Raw genomic sequence first — 20,499 nt, 5'->3', positions numbered from 1 at the left:
TGCTAATTGGACCGATTTCCTTCGTTTTTCTGGACGCTCAGGTGTATTGGTAGCATGTTTAGGTTTTGGGAATGGTGTGGTCAATCCCCCATTTATCATGGCAATTAACTCTTCCCAGCTGTTCTGTTGCTGGGTAAGGCTATGGCCAACTATTAGCCATATCAACCCATGGTGACTGAGGACTGATTCTACATGCTGTGCCTTTTTCATGCTCCGTGCAACATCATGAAGTAATGAATTTAAAAATGCAGGTAAGTTTACAGAGCATTTTTTCTTTAATACAGCTAAAAGTTTAAGGTGTCGTGGTCTTACCACGTCTTTTCTGCATTCACAAGTGATGTATCTCTGAATGGTCTTCGCCAATTCCGCCCTCGGTTCTCCTAATGCTGCTGGTATAACCCCCTTTCTTCTAATTTTCAGGCTCTAGCCTTCCTCCTGGAAGGTTTCTATGATCTTCTGCAATCTCTCCTTCTTTAACGTCCATACAGGTCCAGCAGCTGGTAGTCCCGAGACCTTTGTGATTATGTCATCGGTGACTGCTATGTGTCTCTCCCTTACTGTGGAGTGATCCTCTTGCAAGTTCTGCAAGAATTCAATTGCTACAGTCTCATTGGATTCCTGTAAGCATTGAGATACATTAACCATACTTCTCTTGCCGGGATTTCTCGTGCAGCATCAGAGACTATCAACACCTGTGGCTCTCTCCGAATTGATCTTCCTCCCATGTTTGTGGTTTCCTTGTAAAATCTCAGAATTTGACAATGGAACAAAAAGTTGTTCACGCTGTTAAAACACAGAGAAACTAACAGACGTAGGACTTGCTCAAAATATACAAGGCATTACTAGTACCGCAGAGCATACTATGGAAATGGCTTAGGAACAGCAAGCTATGCAAAAATAAAAAATAGCATACCGTTGAGCTGTGCTATTCCCAGGGACGCAATTTCCCGAATAGTGGTCTGACACATAATCCAGGGAATGATGAGGTTAACCTTACCCCCCCCCCCCACAATGTGATAGGCCGTCCCGACCGTCAAATAAAGGAGCAGCGTGCCGATCTGCCCTAGAACAGAGTCATAAAGGAATAGCGTATGGCAATATGCCATGTTTACAAAAGTAGCAGGTTACCGAAATCGAGGTGCAAGGTCGGATCACTTAATAAGTGAGAGACTGTTGTGATATGATGCGAGGCTGGGAAGATAGGACAGTTGCCGTGCATACAAAGTGTCATGCGGTCATTGTCAACTTTTCTGTCATGATTGGTGATAATAGATTTACATGTGTTTTATGGTTCGGGAAATAATATACATTCTTCTTATGTGATTTATTACTAAGGTATAAGAAACAGAAGGGTGTTGATAACTACCTATTGGTGTAAATAATGTGACTTCAATACCATTAACAGTGCTCTGCTGCCGACATGTGTCCATAACCTTGGCAGAGTTTTTTATTTCACCCATGGAACCATGATAATTTGTGTATGCTTAGGAAATGCAGTGCGATGTCAAAATGTAGGCCATTGTGCTGGCTTGGTGACCAGTTAGCCATATTTCCATTCATGAGGAATGAGAGAAAAGTGGGTAGGCCGGATCGTGATGAGACCTCCTGTTTAAAGGGTTCTTAATTTGATATACCTTTTGGACCATATCCCTAGTGTGGTTGCCATAGTGGGAATGCCACTTCACTTTCTTCCTCATGATCATGGTAGGTTGGCTCTTGATGAGACCCCCTATCCTGCATTTGACAACGTATATAACCAAGTCATTAAAACATCATTTTTTGCTTCTTTTTTTTTTTCTTTCTTTTTCATAAAGTACTTTCCCGTTTATACATAAAGGGTGGTTCAACACTACTTAAGAGTAGGAATAGTGGAAGAAGTCTTAGCATCTCATTAGGAACATGTAAAACGCTTTGCTCTTATTCCTGAATAATAATCGAAGAGAATTGTGGAAATTTTAAAGGGAACCAACATGATAAAGATAACTAATCAGAGTAGAATTAGTGGAACAATGACCGCAAAAGATAATAGGTAAATGTGTCCTTCCCTTTTTCCTCTTACCAATTCAGAGAAATTTCTTAAAAAAATAGCGATTTTATAATTTACTGATTTCAGTATGTTGTCATTTTGTATCCATTGCATAAGTGCATAGCTATGTTCAAAAAGACTTGAAAGAACAAGAGAAGTAGGCATCCTTAATTTAGAGCAAAAAGGGGAGCAAGCGTAAGTAAAAGGAACACGAGGATGTTTTTGTTTCAAAAAGGAAGAGCAAAAGAATACAAGTGGTGTTCCTTTTGAAAGAGGAACAATAAAAAAATAAAAAATGTTGTTCCTTTGGAAAAGGAACAACAGAAGACACAAATGTCGTTTCTTTGAAAAAGGAACAGCAAAAATCGACAATGTTGTTCCTTTGGAAAAGGAACAACGGAAAACACAAATGTCGTTCCTTTGGAAAAGGAACAACAAAAATGGAAATTTTTGTTCCTTTGTAAATGGAACAGAAAAACACACAAATGTCGTTCCTTTGAAAAAGGAACAACAAAAATAAAAAATGTTGTTCCTTTGGAAAAGGAACAGAGGAAAACACAAATGCCTTTCCTTTGGAAAAGGAATAGAAAAAATGGAAAATGTTGTTCCTTTGGAAAAGGAATAGAAAAACACACAAATGTTGTTCCTTCGAAAAAGGAACATCAAAAATCGAAAATGTTGTTCCTTTGGAAAAAGAACAGCGGAAAACACAAATGTCGTTCCATTGGAAAAGGAACAACAAAAATCAAAAGTGTTGTTCCTTTGAAAAAGGAGCAACAAAAATCAAAAGTGTTGTTCCTTTGGAAAAGGAACAGCAGAAAGCACAAATGTCGTTCCTTTGGAAAAGGAACAACAAAATTCGAAAATGTTGTTCCTTTGGAAAGGAACAGCAAAAACAAAAAGTGTTGTTCCTTTGGAAAAGGAACAGAAAAAGCACAAGGTAAAGAAAAAGAACAGCAAAGTTAAAGAAAAATGAACGGCTGATCCAAAAGGTGTCCTTCCTTTGAAAAAGGAACAAAAAAATGAAAATGTTGTCCCTTTGAGAAAAGGAACAACAGAAAATAATAAAATTGCTGCTCTGAAAAGTAACAGCAAGGTGTTGATACAAAAATAATTCAACAAAACAAAGAAATTATGTACAAAGTGTAAAAAGAAATAAATGACTTAATGAATCATAGGTGAGGAAGACTTCTCTCCCTCCCCCAAAATTTCCATATCAGAGTCTTGGCGTAGCTGCTGGCAGAAGGACTCCCGAGTGAGAGGTTTACGATAAAATTGAACTCGGTGGCCATTTGCCTTGAAGGCATATCCAGAACCATCAATAGTGATTAGAGTAAGAGTACCATTGTCATGTACCTTCTAGATTTTGTATGGTCCCAACCAACGAGTCTGGAGTTTCCCCCCAAAAGTCCTAAAACCTAGAATCATACAAAAGTGCCAAGTGTCCTTCATGGAAGACTTTATTTTTAGTGAGAGCATCATGCCATTTAGCTCACTGTAGTTGGATCAGTGCATTGTTTTCGAGTGTAGAGAGCCTGATTTCATTTAGCTCATTGATCTGCTATAATCGATTAATCTGTGCCTCGGTTAGATCTGAGCCAACTTCCTGTGCTGTTCGCAATGTTTGGATTTCGAAATATATGGGGACGATGGGTTATTTTCAAAACACTAATTGATAAGGTGAGTAACCGGTGGTACTTCTCCATGTTTTTCTGTAAGCCCACAGTGCTTCTGGTAGTCTGGCAGCCCAATAACGTCTATGTGAGGCAATGGTTTTTTTTAGGATTGCTTCTATTATTTTATTGTTGCTTTCTACCTGACCATTTTCCTGTGGGTGGTATGGAGTAGTGATTTTATGCTGGACATGATAGTTTTTGAGTGTTGCAGCTATTTTGTTCCCAGCAAACTGTGGTCCACCATCTGTAATTATATCTCTTGGAATACGTAGCGGACAAATATATGGAACAAGAACTATATGACATAATCCGTTGTAGCTCTCGGAAATGCCTCTGCTTCAACCCATTTGGTGACATATTCTATTGCCACCAAAATATATGTTTTCTGGTTCAAGGGTGAGTTAATTGGTCCAACGAAATCAATGGCCCATTGCTTGAATGGTTCAATAACTAGCTGTGGGTTTAGGGGCATCTCATTGGACTGACCAGGGCGTCCTAGTCTCTGGCAACTGTCACAAGCTTGGACGAATTTTTTTGCATCTTTGAAAATTGTAGGCCAATAATACCCTATTTGCAACACCTTATGTCCAGTTTTTCGATCGGCGAAATGTCCGCCACATGGTCCGTCATGGAAAGCTTTTAAAATGTCAAAGATTTCATCCTTCCGAACGCATCTTCTGATATGCATATCTGCCCCTGTGTGGAACAGGTAACCTCCAACCCAAGAGAATCGAGCACTCCGTTGAACAATCTGTTTTTTCTCATTAGGGGTTAGATGTTTCGGTAATTTACCTACTGCTAGGTAATTAGCAACATCAGCATACCAGGGCATTTTAATAGCAACAAAAAACAAATGCTCATCTAGAAATTGATCTTCAACTGCTGCTGCATCGATTGGCTTTGGCATTCGTGAGAGAAAATTGGATACAAGATTTTCTTTTCCAGGTCGATCCTTGATTGTAATATCGAATTCCTGTAATAAAATCAGCCATCTAGTTATTCTGCCATTTGTTATAGACTTGTTTGCTAAATATTTTATGGCGGAAAGATATGTACACAAGATAACAGGATATCTAGTAATGTAATGTCTAAACTTATTGACATGTATTACAACTAAAAATTCTTTTTTAGTAACAGTGTAATTTAATTCAGCAGGGGATAAATTTTTGCTAATATAATAAATTGCATATGGTTTTTTATCCTCTTCATGCCCAAGGACTGCTCCAATGGCTGTATATGAGACATCTGATGATATCTGAAATGGAAAATCCCAATTTGGTCCTCGAAGGACTGGGGCTGTGGACACAAGCTTCTTCAGATCCTGGAAAGCACGTTCACATTTTTCTATCCAAAGAAAGTCAACATTACCTGTTAGTGCATACAGAGGTGCAGCAATATGCGAAAAATGTTCTATAAACCTCCTATAATAACCAGCAAATCCAAGAAAACTACGTACCTCCATTTGAGTGGTAGGAGTGGGAATAAGCAAAATTATTTGGATTTTGGCTGGGTCTACCTGAATGCCAGCTGTTGAAATATAGTGTCCTAGAATAAGTCCTTCAGTCATCATCATATAGCATTTTTCATGGCTTAAACAAAGCCTGGTAGCAATGCAGCGTTGTAGGAATTTTTCCAGTGTGTCCAATGTTGGATCAAAATCGTCTCCGTATGGTGTAAAGTCATCCATGTATACTTCAAGTCCTTCATTTATTAAGTCTACAAAAATGCTGAGGATAGCCCTTTGGAATGTGGCAGGAGCGTTGCATAAACCAAAAGGTAGAACTCTATAGGCAAATGTTCTCCAAGGACAAGTAAAAGTGGTTTTTTCTTGGTCTTCAGGGGCAATCTGGATCCGATTATATCCATTGAAGCCATCTAGGAAAGAAAAGAATTTCTTTCCTGCCAAAGTGTCTAATACTTGATCGATGAATGGGAGAGGGAAGTGGTCTTTTTGTGTTGCTTTATTTAGTTCTCTGTAGTCCACCAAAATTCTCCATTTCCCATTATTTTTTGGTACCACCACAAGTGGAGAGACCCATTTACTATCGGATATAGGATAGAGGAAATTGACATCTAAAAGTTTTTGAAGTTCAGCTTTTACCACATCTCTTAGATGAGGATTAAGTCTCCTTTGAGGCTAGCAAACAGGTATCGCATCTTTCTCTATGTAAATGTGGTGTGTACATAATTGGGGATCAATTCCTTTCATCTCAGGGTATTCCCACACAAATGCTTCTTTATATTTCCTCAACAAATGGATGAGCTTCATTTCTTGTTCGGAGGTGAGGTTGGAATTAATTTTTAAGGTTTTTCCCAGTTCAATTTCCACAACTTTATTATTTGCCACGAAGGTAACATGTATTGTTTGATCATGTGTATCTTTAAGAGGATCTTCTTCTAATTCATTATCGAATGCTGCCTCTATCATGAGACATTGTGCGTGGAATCTGAGTTCAGTTTGAATAACAAAATTATTAATGGCATTGTCTTTTGTTTGGTCTTTAAAATCAAGTGCCTCTTGCATAGTTAATGGAGATCTAATGTTATCAGTAAGGTATAATACATGGTGCCTATTAGTTTTCATTATTGTGACACTTGGCTGTGATGGAGGATATAAAGCTAAGTTCTTGATATTCGCTCCTATGGTTATAGTCATATTGCCTTGTCAGCAGCCAATATAGGCATCGGCAGTTGCAAGCCAAGGTCTGCCTAAAATAAATGGGTGTCCATAAGTCTGTTTTTGGGATTTATTATCAGAAAATCAGTTGGATATTCCTGGGAGTCAATAGATACCATGACATCATGTAGTGTGCCCTCTGGCCTAACCACAGATCGGTCAGCCAGTTCTAGTAAGGTAGAGGTGGGTTCTACAGATGTAATGCCTAGCTTTTGGCAAGTAGTAGTTGTTAAGATGTTGATTGCAGCTCCTAGATCAACTAAGGCATTGGGGAAGGTTTGACCATAAATTTGTACGGTTACTATTGGATTTCCTAGGTCTTCGTATTTAATGGGTGTTTCTTTTCCTGATAATAAGTCAGATAGAGTGCCAACTACTTGGACTCTTGGATTGTTTGCTATATTCCTCCTTGGTTTCTTTACACACAATTCTTTGATAGTCTTTGCATATATCGGGATGTCTTGAATGGCTTGGAGGAATGGAATTTTTATGTACAAATTTTTTAATTCCCCGAGAATGTCAAAATCAGGATATTGAGTAGGTCGAGGTATGATTAATCGTTCTGGGAACGAGGGAGAGGATGTGGTTGCCTGGTTATGAGTTTGTTGTTTGTTCACATCCTCTTCTTGTGACAGTTGTTCTCTAGGTAACCGATTTTCAACATGGGTTGTCTTATCTCCCTCGGTTTCAATAATACACCCAGATCTTAGCTGAAGATAATTAGACTCCCTTAGATCGGCTCCTATTTCTAGTGTTTATACTACTTGGATAGATTGGATCGGTCTATTATTTGGGTTAGGGTTGGGTTGGGCTGGGAGTTACGGTCTCAGGTTAGACTGGGGGTTTTGTTGTAAGGCTGGCAGTGTAGGCTGAGGGAGCGGAATGGTTCCTACTGGCTGATGCATCGGTTTTTGCCAATTTGTCTGCCAGGATGGACTTGTGAAGTATGAGGAGTCCATTGCATTGGGTATGCGTTACTTTTTCAATATGTTGGGGCATAGGGAAAATTCGGCCAATTAGATTGGCTTGCTTGATTCGGCCACGGGGTTGATGAAGGAAATGACATTGGTGACCAATTTGGAAACGGGGGTTGAGGTTGATTTTGCAACATATTATATTGTTGAGCATTATATTGTGGCAACTGAAAATAAGAAGTTGGGTCCGAAAACATACCAGACTGTCGCGGCTGCCACTGACGGCACTGGTTGAGTAGATACACCGATTCTGGCTCTTCTTCTACTTCCTTATACACTACTTTTAATCCGGGAAGTGAGGGACAACTTTCCGTAATGTGGTTTTTTGTGCAAATGGCGCATGTTTGGACTGCATCTAGTGGACACTCCTTATGGCTATGTTTCTTCCTGCATTGGGGACAGAATATTGCCAAATTCCGTTCTGCCTCCATTAGCTTTTGTTTGGCCTGCATAATATCAAGTTGTGTAGTTAGCATCCCTAGTATATCAGTTTTAAAATTTTCCAATAAATTTCCGATTTCTGCACGCGTTACTCCTTCTGCCGAAATTTTATTATCTCTTACAAACCGATCATGTTCTGCCAGTTTTAGTCTTGTGTTTCCTCTCGAGCTCCTGATACATAAATCAATAATGTCAGCAAAATTTTCCTGATAAATATCTCCTTTCCACATAATGTTTAATGTTTCAATCTATTGTTCCTTCATACCCCTAATTAATGTTGTTTTTAACACATTATCAGGTAAAGGTATGGATACATAAGGAGATATTTGAAGATTATACTGAAAACGTTCCACATACTCCTCTAATGTTTCATTTGGTCTAGCTACCATCTAGAATATTTCATCCTTTAGTTCTCTAGACTTGCAATAGTCTTGATATTTTTTAAAAAAGATTCTTTCATTTGATCCCAATTATTTATAACTCCGCCACCTAATCCCATAAACCATCTTAAAGCAGCCCCTTTTAATGTCGAGGGGAATAATTCCAGTTTCTGGGGGTCGATGGTGTAATCATATCCCCTATACAGCACATCAAATTCAAATAGGAATGCATCCAGATCCTCTGATGTAAGACGATGGAAAGTAGGGATATGTTGAAGAGGAATTGCTTTCATAGGTGCATTCGCTGCAATATCCACTATGGGGTATTGCAATGTAGAGGTTTGGGTGTTTGGTTGGTTTTGGGCCATTTGGTCAAATATATTCAAATAACCTTCTAGGATATCTAGGAGGGTATTCCTAGGTTGAGAGGGAATGGATTTAACAGGAATGGTTTTAATAGCTCTTCCTTTATCTGGGATAATGAGAGTGCTTATTGTCTAAGGAGATTAGGTTTCTTCAAAAATGATCTTTGCAGCACTTCCCTTATTTGGGTTGTTCAATGGCTGAGTTGTCCCAAGAGGAGACCTTGGTTCCTCATTTTCCCCTGTCTCTCCTCTTCCTTCACAAAGATTGTTGAAATTCCCTTCTTGCAATAGTTCTGGAGTATAATTTTCAATTTCTTGAAAATCCTGCTCTTCAGTTTGACTATGCACCTCAGCAAAGGCTACATATGGTGATCCTGTGGCCTGAAGGGAACTAGTAGGCTATCTTGAAATAACTTTTATGGGTCCTACTGAGGGCTGAGATTCTGCTTTCTTAAAAGTTTCATCTATAAAGGTTGATCGACCAAGGTTCACTGGCCCCTTAGCTTTTTCGGGCTTGGGTAGAGGTCTGGAATTCTTTTCTGGCTTTTTCTGCTTAGTCATGCACACACAAATCAACTGCTAGATTCTACCCAAACAAAACAACGACAAATCTGTAGGAAAGCGGGCAGAGGAGTAGGGCTGTTACATACTCCACACATAGGTTCTTACCTTCCATTTTTAAAAGCCAATTCTTCCCTAGCAGAATCTTACACTACTCTGGAAAGAGACAAATGGCTACACTCTTCCCCCAGCAATGGCGCCAAAATGTCGAGCTGTAAAAAGGGTCTCTTTCACCTCTAATTACCTCACATTAATTTTTCAATCCAGGAATGTTTTTTTATTTTAAAGAGTGTCTCTTTCTGAGGCTATCATTTGCTAGAGTAATGCCAGTAGTACAGTGCTCGAAAATACAAGAGTAAACAGATGCTTGTTTACAACAAACTACTTTTAAAGACTAAACCATGCATTGAGAAAACTAAGCAATTTATCAGTCAAGGGTTTAGTAGCAGTAACTCATCCCTTTGTAAATTGATGGGGCCAAAGGAAATCAGGGAACAGATCGTTGATCTGGGGGCCAGACAGTAAATGTCAACACCCACTACAGTCTTAGATTTTTCTTCACACCAAAGTAACAATAACGCAAATGACAGGAAATGGAACGGCAGATAAGAAATAGAACAGCAAATAAGAAATGGAACAACAAACCTAAAATGGAACAACAAACAAGAAACTGTAACAACAATTAAGTCTAATAAGCAACAACACCTTAGTCTACAAGATCAAATGCAATAATCGTGTCCTACAGAAACCAAATGGCAATCCTCCACTTTTAAGGATGAATCGAACAACACACAAAAATGGAACAACACTGATTAATAATGGACTATAGAACAGCACTTGAAAGCCACTCATACATGCACACGACACACCTTAATAGTAATCTGATTTTGGTAATCCGGTTATCAATCTTAGCTATAAAGAATACGACTGCATTTTAGAATGGAACAGCAATGTCTATAGATTCAACAATCGCAAGGAAACATAATCCCTAAGATGAGTTCAGTAATACCAATGAATAAGTGTACACACAGATACTCTGTAATTGAACAACAACAATATTTTGTAAAGACCGGCAATATTATATCAGCACTTAAAGGAACAGTAATACATTGCAAAGTTAATATAATGGTTCTGTCTTTAGTAATGATATTAATCAATAAATGTAACAGAGCTGTGATGTAAAATAACAGAACATATTAGATTACCGAATAACGCTAATGAGCAAACCATGCATAAACCAAAAGTAATAGTACAGGAGCAAGTGTTCCTCCAGACTCGGGCCCTTAGCCTCCAGGGGTACACCTCTTGAGGTTATTCCAGAATCGAAGATGAAATATCAACCGAGTTTGTATTAATGCATAACACAAAATTACAGTGGATCACTTCTCAATCGAGAGTCGATGATCAAAGTTTCAACTTTTGGAAAAATTACATAAAACATAATAGACTCTCTGGGCTAACAGTGCTGCCCCTTTTTATAATGGCGAAGGCGGAGATGTCTAGGTGCAAAAATAGTTAAAGCAACAGTCCCTCAGGATCAAAGGATCCTCAGGGATTTGCCGAACCATTGGTCCTCAGTTATCTCTTTACTTTCTTGCGCCGAGCCGATATCTCCATTTCCTTTCCAGGGCTGATACGCTTTGATGTGGTTTGCCTTGTTTGCATATGGTTCCTCGTCAAAGGGACAACGGTTAACTTGGCCTCGTCCTTTCCTTTGGAATGGCAGTCTTTCGTTTTTCCTTCTTCCTACACAAGAAAATGACAACTGTCAGTGTTTTCGTTTTGCACATTAACCTTACAGGTTTTATTACAATTGCTTATCATCTACCTAGTTCATGATGGAAAAGGTTTGTAAGTTTTAATGAAACGATGCTAAAATAATCATAAACGACATACCTTCTTTAGTACTCCACAACAACTGTAGGAACTTCAGGTGCGGCCCTCACGGGAAGGAGCCATAGCCACCTATAGCGCAACAGGCACATCAACAACGGAAAAAATACTACGCGCAAAGATGGCCAATCCCACAGTGCTATCGGAAGGAGCACTAACAACAAAGAAAGAGGACGACAGAGCCACGGAGGGCAGGATCAAGGGACTTGGCCTAAAATTGGTTGCCCTTCTGTGAGACACACTGTACTAGTTGCAAGAAGGCATAACTGTAGAGCTCTGCGCCAAGGATGGCCACACGATTCAGGTGATGAGTGAGAAAAAGATCAACATCAAACAGCTCAGCCTGGAGCGTAATGAACTGGTGTCATAGAAATAGTAGATCATGCAGACAGTTGATGAAGCATGCCATAGAGTCCTAGAGTTGTCCATCACCATAGGCCTACCAAGAGAGATGCGAATCCACTGTTTGGAAAGTGGAGTCCGAAGCATGCACGAGGAAAAAATGTCAGTGCAGCTGGAGATGAACCTTCAGATTTCTGACCTGCGGCTGAAGGTGCAGCCTTCCACTCCTCCGGAAGTTAGAGAGCAGTGCGTTAGCGTTATTCAAACAAGACTGGAAGAAATTGGATGGGCAGTGCAGGACTGTACTGGTATGTTGGCTCAAGCCTTTGACATCCTCACATCCTTGCAAGAGGACTCCAACATACAACGCCTGGAAATAGAGGTGCGCGAATTGCAGGAGCAGTATGATAGTGTAAGGGGAACTGCGCAGACAGTTGTCCTCACCCAAAGGCTCGTAAAGATGCAGCAAGCAAGGGCACTGAAAGAGCAGGTGGATGCTGCAAGACAAAAAGAGACACTTCTCAAAGCACGCATCCAGCCATGGATTGATGAGGCCTTCACCATTACGAAAAATATTGAGGGCAAGCTCACACATATGCAGGGACTCTATGCACTAAGGTAGGTAGCTGATCCTCACAAAGAAGCATCGGAAGAGCAAATGAAACACGTCTAGCAAACTGCAGAATAGTGTGGCACAGACATCCAAGCAGTACGGGACCAATTGGAGGGGTTCTGTGCCAAGATCGCCACACTAGCAAAGTGACTCAAGATGAGTCACGATGATTGTGTTGGGGGCTTGTTGGGCATGGAATCCCCCCACAACATGTTTTGGGGCTCAAAGCCCAAGTTTTGGTCAAAGGTTTTGTAAGACTCCGCGAATTGCAGGTGTGGAGCACGAAGTATAAGATGGGTCATAGGGTTTTCTGCCCTAAAGTATTGTAATGTAATGTAAGGTCAAGTCGACCTACCCATGGTCTGCGGAACATGGGATTATATAAATAGAGCGAGGCTCTACGTTGAAAGATAGCAAATTGGAGAGAAGAATAGGAATGGTTCGAGCATAGAGTAAGAGTCTAAGTGTATTGGGTCATAGTGGTAGGAAGAGGCTCTATAGCTGAGTGCGCAGAGGCCTAGTAGAGTCCGCAGCTGAGTGCGCGGACCCCTGCAACTGAGTGCGCAGGGCGGTGTCGAGTCTGTAATCTAGATTGAAGAATAATAAAGAGAAGTTGATTCCTATTTCTGTGTATCTGTTGTGCATTACCTTCTTTACATTTATATTGTTTTATTTATCATGCGCACTGATATGATTGCTAAATATACTGTAATAATCATTAAGTCTCACATAAATAAGTTAAGTAATCCGGTAATAATAGATTGAATAGCAAGGAACTTGGGTATTATATGGGTTGCGCCCCGAGTAGGGCTATGCGGAAGCAGCATTGCAGGCTACAGAGGAATAGCAAGTGCGCGTAGCGATGTGCATGCAGGGTCAAACCGCGGACCTCTAGAAGCTCATCAGACATCCCCAAGGTGCCGAAATCTATTTCTAGCACCCTCCCATACTACTTCGGGTGAGACCTCAGTCGACGCTCTGCAGACTGTTGCCGAAATGGCCAATAGTACGAGATTTGCTTGGCTAAATCACCTCTAAACCTGGGTCAGGCCCATACAAGCCAACAATGGCCTCCATGTCATCCTACTTGCAAATCGCATGGGTGTAAGGTGGGCCCTGAGAAATGTCAGCCCGTAAGAGCCTTCTTGGAGATTAAAGAGGAAATGTCAAAGGAAAATCTAGGAGAGAAAGTTCGATATGACGCGTCCTACAAGTCTCACCCCAAAAATTCAAGGGGGATCATGCAATGGAAGCTTCACGATGATAATTATCGGGACAATGGGTGTTGGGTTGTGTTATATTATTTCCACGTAGTTAATAGGGGGTTTGAAGGGCACCCGTAACCCCACTTTATGGGGTTTGGGGCAGCGGCCAAGAAAATTTTGGTTTTGGACCCTATGTTAGGTTGGGCAGACCCACCTATGATTTTGTGCATGATTTTCGCACGTTTTTAGGACGCAATGGTTTTTGTTCCATGGTATTGGATGCGATGGTTTTTAGTCCGTGGTATTGGACGCGATGGTTTTTGGTCCATGGTATTGGATGCTTCGGCATGTATAAATATGTATTGTAACATTGAAAGGAACATAATGAAAAATCAAGCTGGTAGTCCCAGTTTTGGGATTTAGGGGAAAATCTCTATGTATATGTGTTTTATGTGTTATGCTCTCACATTTTTTATTTTTCTGTGTTTTAGAATTCGTATGCAGGTAATTTTTGTACGGGGTTAAAACCTACATTTGGTATCAGAGCAGATTTGGCTTCAAGGGGACGCCTTTGTTGCTGAGGGGTTTCGCTCGGGCTTGTGGTAGACCCTGTTCAGTGGGAGATCTGTGAGATCGATTATGGTGGTGAAAGAAGATGGCGAATAGTGGAAAGATAGAGATCGAGAAATTTAATGGTAAGAGTTTTGAGTTGTGGAAACTCAAGATGGAGGATTTGTTGGTGGATAAAGATCAGTGGATCGCGGTAGATCCAGGTACTAAACCAACGAGAGTGTCCGATGAAGAATGGAGGAAGTTGGATCGGAAGGCAAAGAGGACAATACGATTGTCTGTCTCAGATTTAGTATTGCTGAATGTATCAGGGGAAGCTACAACAAAGGCTTTGTGGGACAAGTTAGGGACTTTGTACCAATCTAAGTCTCTGGTGAATAAACTATTCCTGCAGAAAAAGATGTATAACCTGAGGATGAAAGATGGAGACTCGGTGATATAGCATCTGAACGCATTTAATACTACGGTAAGTCAGTTAGCATCTGTTGATATTAAAATTTCAGATGAAGATAAGTGCATCAGTTTTTTGTGTTCTCTACTAGATTCGTGGGATAGTCTAGTTATTGCAATAGGTAGCAATGCAATTGCCTTGCAGTTTGATGAAATAGTCTCAGCCTTGCTGACACAAGATATGAGACAGAAAAATATGGAGAGCCAAAATGGTGATGCCTTGTCTGTACGAAGACAGTCCCAGAATAGAAACAAAAATAAGTCATCGAGTGGGAGATCTAAATCTAGAGGGAGATCTAAATCTCCAGGAAAACCTGTAAAAGTGGTGTGCTGGAAATGCGGAAAGGAAGGCCACTTCAAAAGGGACTATCATCCAAAGCTCCTGAAAAAGGAAAGGGATCTGATGAGGCTCCTTCCGCAGAGGCAAAAACCACCTCAGATGAAGGTGGGGATGTGTACTTGGCATCTTCAAGTACACATGTAGATCATGAGGCATGGTTGATTGACTCAGGTGCATCCTTTCACTTCACTCCCCATAGAGAGTGGTTCTGCGAGTATGAGAAATATGATGGCGGTGATGTCTTCTTGGGGGATGACAGGAAGGCTAAAATCATTGGCTGCGGAAAGGTAAAGTTGAACTTTCAAGGTGGAAGAGTTAGAACACTTCCGGGTGTTCTACATATTCTTGCATTGGCCAAAAATCTAATTTCTTTAAGCAAGTTGGATGATGCAGGTTTAAAAACAGTGTTTGAGAAGGATACATGCAAGATGGTTCGGGGAGCACTGGTATTCATGGGGGGAGTTCGGATTGGAACTCTATACAAGCTGCAAGGTAGCACAGTTGTTGATGTGTGTAATAGTTCTGTGGTTCTTGAAAGTGGAGCAGAAAATCTAGTGGTCTTTGGAGTGAAGACCATGCTGTGGCATAAAAGGCTTGGACATATTGGAGAGAAAGGCCTTCGAATACTTCATGGTAAAGGTATGGTAGAAGGTATGAGTAATAGCTCTCTGGATTTTGATTTCTGTGAAAATTTTGTATATGGGAAGCAGAATCGGGTGAGTTTCCCCTCTGGTGGTAAGAGGGCGAAACAGACATTAGAGCTTGTGCACAGTGATGTGTTTGGACCTGTGAAGGTTCCATCACTGGGTAAGTCTGTGTACTATGTATCATTTATCGATGACTTCTCAAGGAATACATGGATATATTTCCTTAAGAATAAATCTGAAGTCTTTGACAAGTTTAAAGAATTTAAGACTCTAGCGGAAAACCAAAGAAGAAGATAAAGGTGTTGAGGACAGATAATGGTGGAGAGTTTTGCAGCAAGGAATTTGAAGAATTCTGTAAGAAGTGTGGTATATCACGCCAGAAGGCTACTCCACATACACCTCAGCAAAATGGAGTTGCAGAAATAATAAACAAGACGTTGATGGAAAGGGCAAGAAGCATGCTTAGTAGTGCTGGGTTAAGACAGGAATTCTGGGTAGAGGCGGTGGATATTGCATGTTACCTGGTCAACAGATCACCTTCATCAACATTGGAGGATAAGAATCCACAAGAGGTATGGACTCGTAAGAAACCCTCTCTTTCACATCTAAGGGTATTTGGATGTGATGCATATGTACATGTTCCAAAGGAGAAACAAATCAAGTTGGATAGTAAATCTGAAAAGTGTATCTTTGATGGGTATAACGATGGTTTAAAGGGTTATAAGCTTTGGAACCCAGTAACAAGGAAGGTTGTGTACAACCGAGATGTGGTGTTCAGAGAGGTGAAAGATGTTATTAAACATGAAGTCCAACCAAAGGAACTTGAGAATATAGAGTTTGATCTAAAGGAGGAAGAATCAGACTCTACAAAAGAGGAGGAATCAGAAGATGAAGAGCCACAAACTCTGGCTGTGAGAAGATCCGTTCGAGGAAGAAGGCAACCAGAAAGGTATAGTCCATTTACTTTCTGTTCAAATTTTTCTTTTTCTGTTACTGATATGATCCCAGAACTGTGAAGGAAGCAATGGATTAAGAGGATGGAAAACTCTGGAAAGAGGCCATGGTTGATGAAATGGCATCTTTGCACAAAAATGAGGCTTGGGATCTGGTGGAGTTGTCGGCTAGAAGGAAACCCATTGGCATCAAATGGGTGTTCAAAAGGAAGACAAATGCAGAAGGAAAAGTGGAGAAATACAAAGCTCGGTTGGTAGCAAAAGGTGATTCCCAGGTGCCAGGAATTGATTTCGGTGATATTTTTCCCCTCTTGCCAAGGTAACTTCTATTAGATTACTTTTATCTTTTTTTGCTGCTTTTGATTTTGAGGAAGAACAGATGGATGTGAAGACAACATTTCTTCACAAGGATCTGGAAGAGGAAATCTACATGAATCAACTTGAAGGCTTTGTAGCGAACGGTAAGAAAGAACTGGTATGCAAGTTAAAGAAGTCTATGTATGGGTTAAAACAGTCACCAAGGATGTGGTATCAGAAGTTTGATACATTTATACGGGGACTTGGCTTCACTAGAAGCAAAGCAGATCACTGTGTGTATTTTAAATTAATTCTTGACTGTTTTATTTATCTGGTCTTGTATGTGGATGATATGTTGCTGGTTGGAAATGACAAAGAAATTATCCAAGATTTGAAGACCCAATTGTCCTCCAAATTCGACATGAAAGATCTTGGTGCTGCACACTATATTTTGGGCATGGAAATTAAAAGAGATCGGGAAAAGAGGAAGCTCTGGTTAAACCAAAGGAAGTATGTCGAGACAATACTACAGAGGTTTAATATGCAGGATAGTAAACCGGTGAAGGTTCCTATTCCTATAGGTGTGAGGTTATCTGCTGAAATATATCCCAAGACACAAGAAGAGGAAGAGGACATGTCCTGTGTTCCATATGCAAGTGCAGTTGGTAGCCTGATATATGTAATGGTCTGTACTAGACTAGACATTGCACAAGCAGTGGGAGTATTGAGCAGGTTTATGTCAAAACTAGGAAAGGAGCATTGGACAACAGTGAAGTGGGTTTTCAGGTATTTGCGTGGCACTAGTGATTATGATTTGTGCTACCAAGGAAGACCAAAATTGGACAGAGTGTTGGATATTCATGGCTTTGTTGATGCAGACTGGGCTGGAGATCTGGATCAGAGAAGATCTACAAGTGGGTGTGTGTTTAACCTATTTGGAGGTGTAGTCAGTTGGATGAGTAAGAAACAATCTATAGTGGCACTATCAACTACAGAGGCAGAATACATGGCAGCCACTCATGCAAGCAAGGAAGCAGTTTGGTTGTAGAGATTGTGTTCAAGTATGGGGTTAGTACAGGAAGCTATAAGGATAGACTGTGACAGCCAAAGTGCAATTTTCTTGGCAAAGAACCCTGCATATCATTTAAGGACAAAGCACAATTATGTTCAGTATCACTTTGTGAGGGATATGATAGAAGAAAAAAGGTGTTACTTGTAAAGGTGGACATTTTGAAGAACACTGCAGATGCATTGACAAAATCTGTGAGCTCTGAGAATTTCTCTTGGTGTAGAGAGACAATGGGCTTTTCAAGGCTAGAAAAATGACTAAGCTCTCTTGTGGCCCCCTATGGAAAGAAAACAACAAGTGGGAGAATGTTCGGTTGTGTTATATTCTTTCCACGTAGTTAATAGGGGGTTTGAAGGGCACCTGTAACCCCACTTTATGGGGTCCAGGGTAGTGCCCCAGAAAATTTTGGTTTTGGACCCTATTTTAGGTTGGGCGGACCCACCTATGGTTTTGTGCATGATTTTCGCACATGTTTTTTGGATGCGATGGTTTTTGGTCCATGGTATTGGACATTATGGTTTTTGTTCCATGGAATTGGATGCTTCAGCATGTATAAATATGTATGGTAACATTGAAAGAACATAATGAAAAATCAAGCTGGTAGTCCCGGTTTTGGGATCCAGGGGAAAATCTCTGTGTATATGTGTTTTATGTGTTATGCTCTCGCATTGTTTATTTTTCTGTGTTTTAGAATTCGTATGCAGGTAATTTATGTACGGGGTTAAAACCTACAATGTGGAGGAACTAGTTACGTGTATAGGATGATTATTTGGGACCAATGAAACATTGTAAGATATTATGAGTACTAGGGATATATGTGTTTTTAGTCCCTAACTTATCATTATACCAATTTCAACAAAATCGTAAGTATTTTTTGAATCAGTGACCGGAGAATCCACAGTTTGAACATTTTTATACCGACGTTTCGAATCCCAAATGGGATCCAAAATCGTAAGTAGTTTTGGAAACCTGATACTTCCTTTGCCGACACCCCCTGCAGCGGTTTTGGAAAAGGTGATGAAGGGATGTTGGTATTGATCCCATCCATAGATGTAGAGATGGGTGGTTTTTATAAACTGCTTTGCACACCACCCCTACCATTACTAACATCCAACAATGCTGACTGGTCAAAATTTGTTGATCTGGAGCACAAGCATCATGGACTGTTCATGATATATATATATATATATATATATATATATATATATATATATATATATATATATATATATAAATAGTGGAATTCAGCATCAGGTGAGATCCACCATGTCGATCGGAAATGGTGAATCACTTCCAAAAATCAATGGTATGCATTTCCCCTCTATGTAACTTTAGGAAGGAGGCTGCCCCACACATATACTGTCGATCTAACTTTTGGGATGAACAACTAGGATATCAATAGACCCCACCCACCCCTTGTGACATCAGTGGGAAGGGCACACGCTCATGTAGAATGTTGACCTACCTAACTGGTAATGGTCTTTTGATTACTGTATGGTCTGGGTTTCATCATGTATGGGCACTGGCATCCATTAGCTAGCATATTGTAGTTATATCCACTGGTAATGTGTAATGTGTGTGTGTGTGTATACCCAAATTATAATACTATGGTGTATAAGAGCCATGGTAAACTTAATTAAATAATCCAAATTGTTGACACCTAATCCTCAACGGATGGGTGAACTGGACAGTCATCAAGAAGATGAACTGATCCATCATATTTTTGTATATAACTAATAGTTAGCTAATGAATAAATCAACCAGTTTTTTCTTACGCTCATTCATTCTGGAGTTACCCTGGCCTGACATGGTATCAGAGCACAAGTCCCAGTTCCTAAAATAGCTGTAACTCCTGCCTCTGCCAGCGCTCTGTCCTCTGCGTGATTCCCTGCACCTCATTGAATCTCTGCGCATCCGTTTTCTGCTGCCTCATGAAACCTCTGTCCTGACATTCTCTGCGCATCCGTGCCTCTGTCCTGACATTCGCATCCGTTTTGAACGCCCGGCTCCAATTTCTTCATTGAAGTTCAGAACTTTTGCTTCGAGATTATTTTGAGAGTATTGTTTTCTGTTGTGCCAGGCACATTAACCCAGTTCTCTGTATGTATAGTTGATATGTAGCAGCGTCCATCTCCTCTAACCCGTAAAGCTAACGTATCGTATGGGTCCAAATCAAGGTAGCCTTCAAGCTGTGTAGATCGCATCCCACAAAACCCACTACGATTCATTACCCGTCTGGAGTCTTGTGACATGGTAGAACAATAACCTCGCTGTTCCCAGAGAACCTGTCCATCTCCCTTGGTTTCGAACCTGAGGCGGAATTTCAGAGAAAGTTCCAGCGCCTGGTGAGAAGACTCTCCCCTCATGTCAAAGTTTCTGATGGCGGGCAAATGGAACGGCCCCGGGAGCAGCTCTTGTTTCTGGTAGGACGAAGAAGACCCATAGCCTCCATGCCCATTTCAATGTAGCAGAGCTGCGGTGAGTTTCACGCAAATATGGATGCAATTAGGATGTTGCCACCCAGATCCCAATTCATTCGTCAGTCTCTTATTCACAATACAAAAACTACTCTACGCTATAACGCAAACAATTGCATGTGATTGTGTGGAAGGTGCTTTCACCAGTTTGAAATTACCGTTTGGGGATATGCAGCCATAAATCCCATACCAGGTTCTGTGTGAGCTATTTTTATAGGCGTAAATTTCCGGTTTTGACTCAAAACGATGAAGTGTTGTGTTTATGTAGCAACATATATTCATTTAAATCCCATACCATTCATTTAATGTGTAATACGATGGGGTAGCTGTGAGTACATCGTAGTAAGTCCTGGTATGAAAAGTATTATGGAGAATTCATTTCATATACGCTGGGCGGTGCTGAATATGCATATGTGCACTAACGCTGTAGTTACATTGAGCAGGGTTTGAGTTATGGACGCCATTTAAATAAGTTTTGAATGGTTTTTTGGACACTGTTTGAATATTTTGTGGAGGATATTTTATAAAATTTTGGAGACATTT

This window comes from Pinus tabuliformis, chromosome Q, assembly GCF_031772625.1.
Source record: "Pinus tabuliformis cultivar Carrire ecotype Pingquan chromosome Q, CPIR1, whole genome shotgun sequence".
Lineage (NCBI taxonomy): Eukaryota > Viridiplantae > Streptophyta > Pinopsida > Pinales > Pinaceae > Pinus > Pinus tabuliformis.
The sequence above is the reverse complement of the archived record's forward strand: the minus strand, read 5'-3'. Positions refer to the sequence as shown.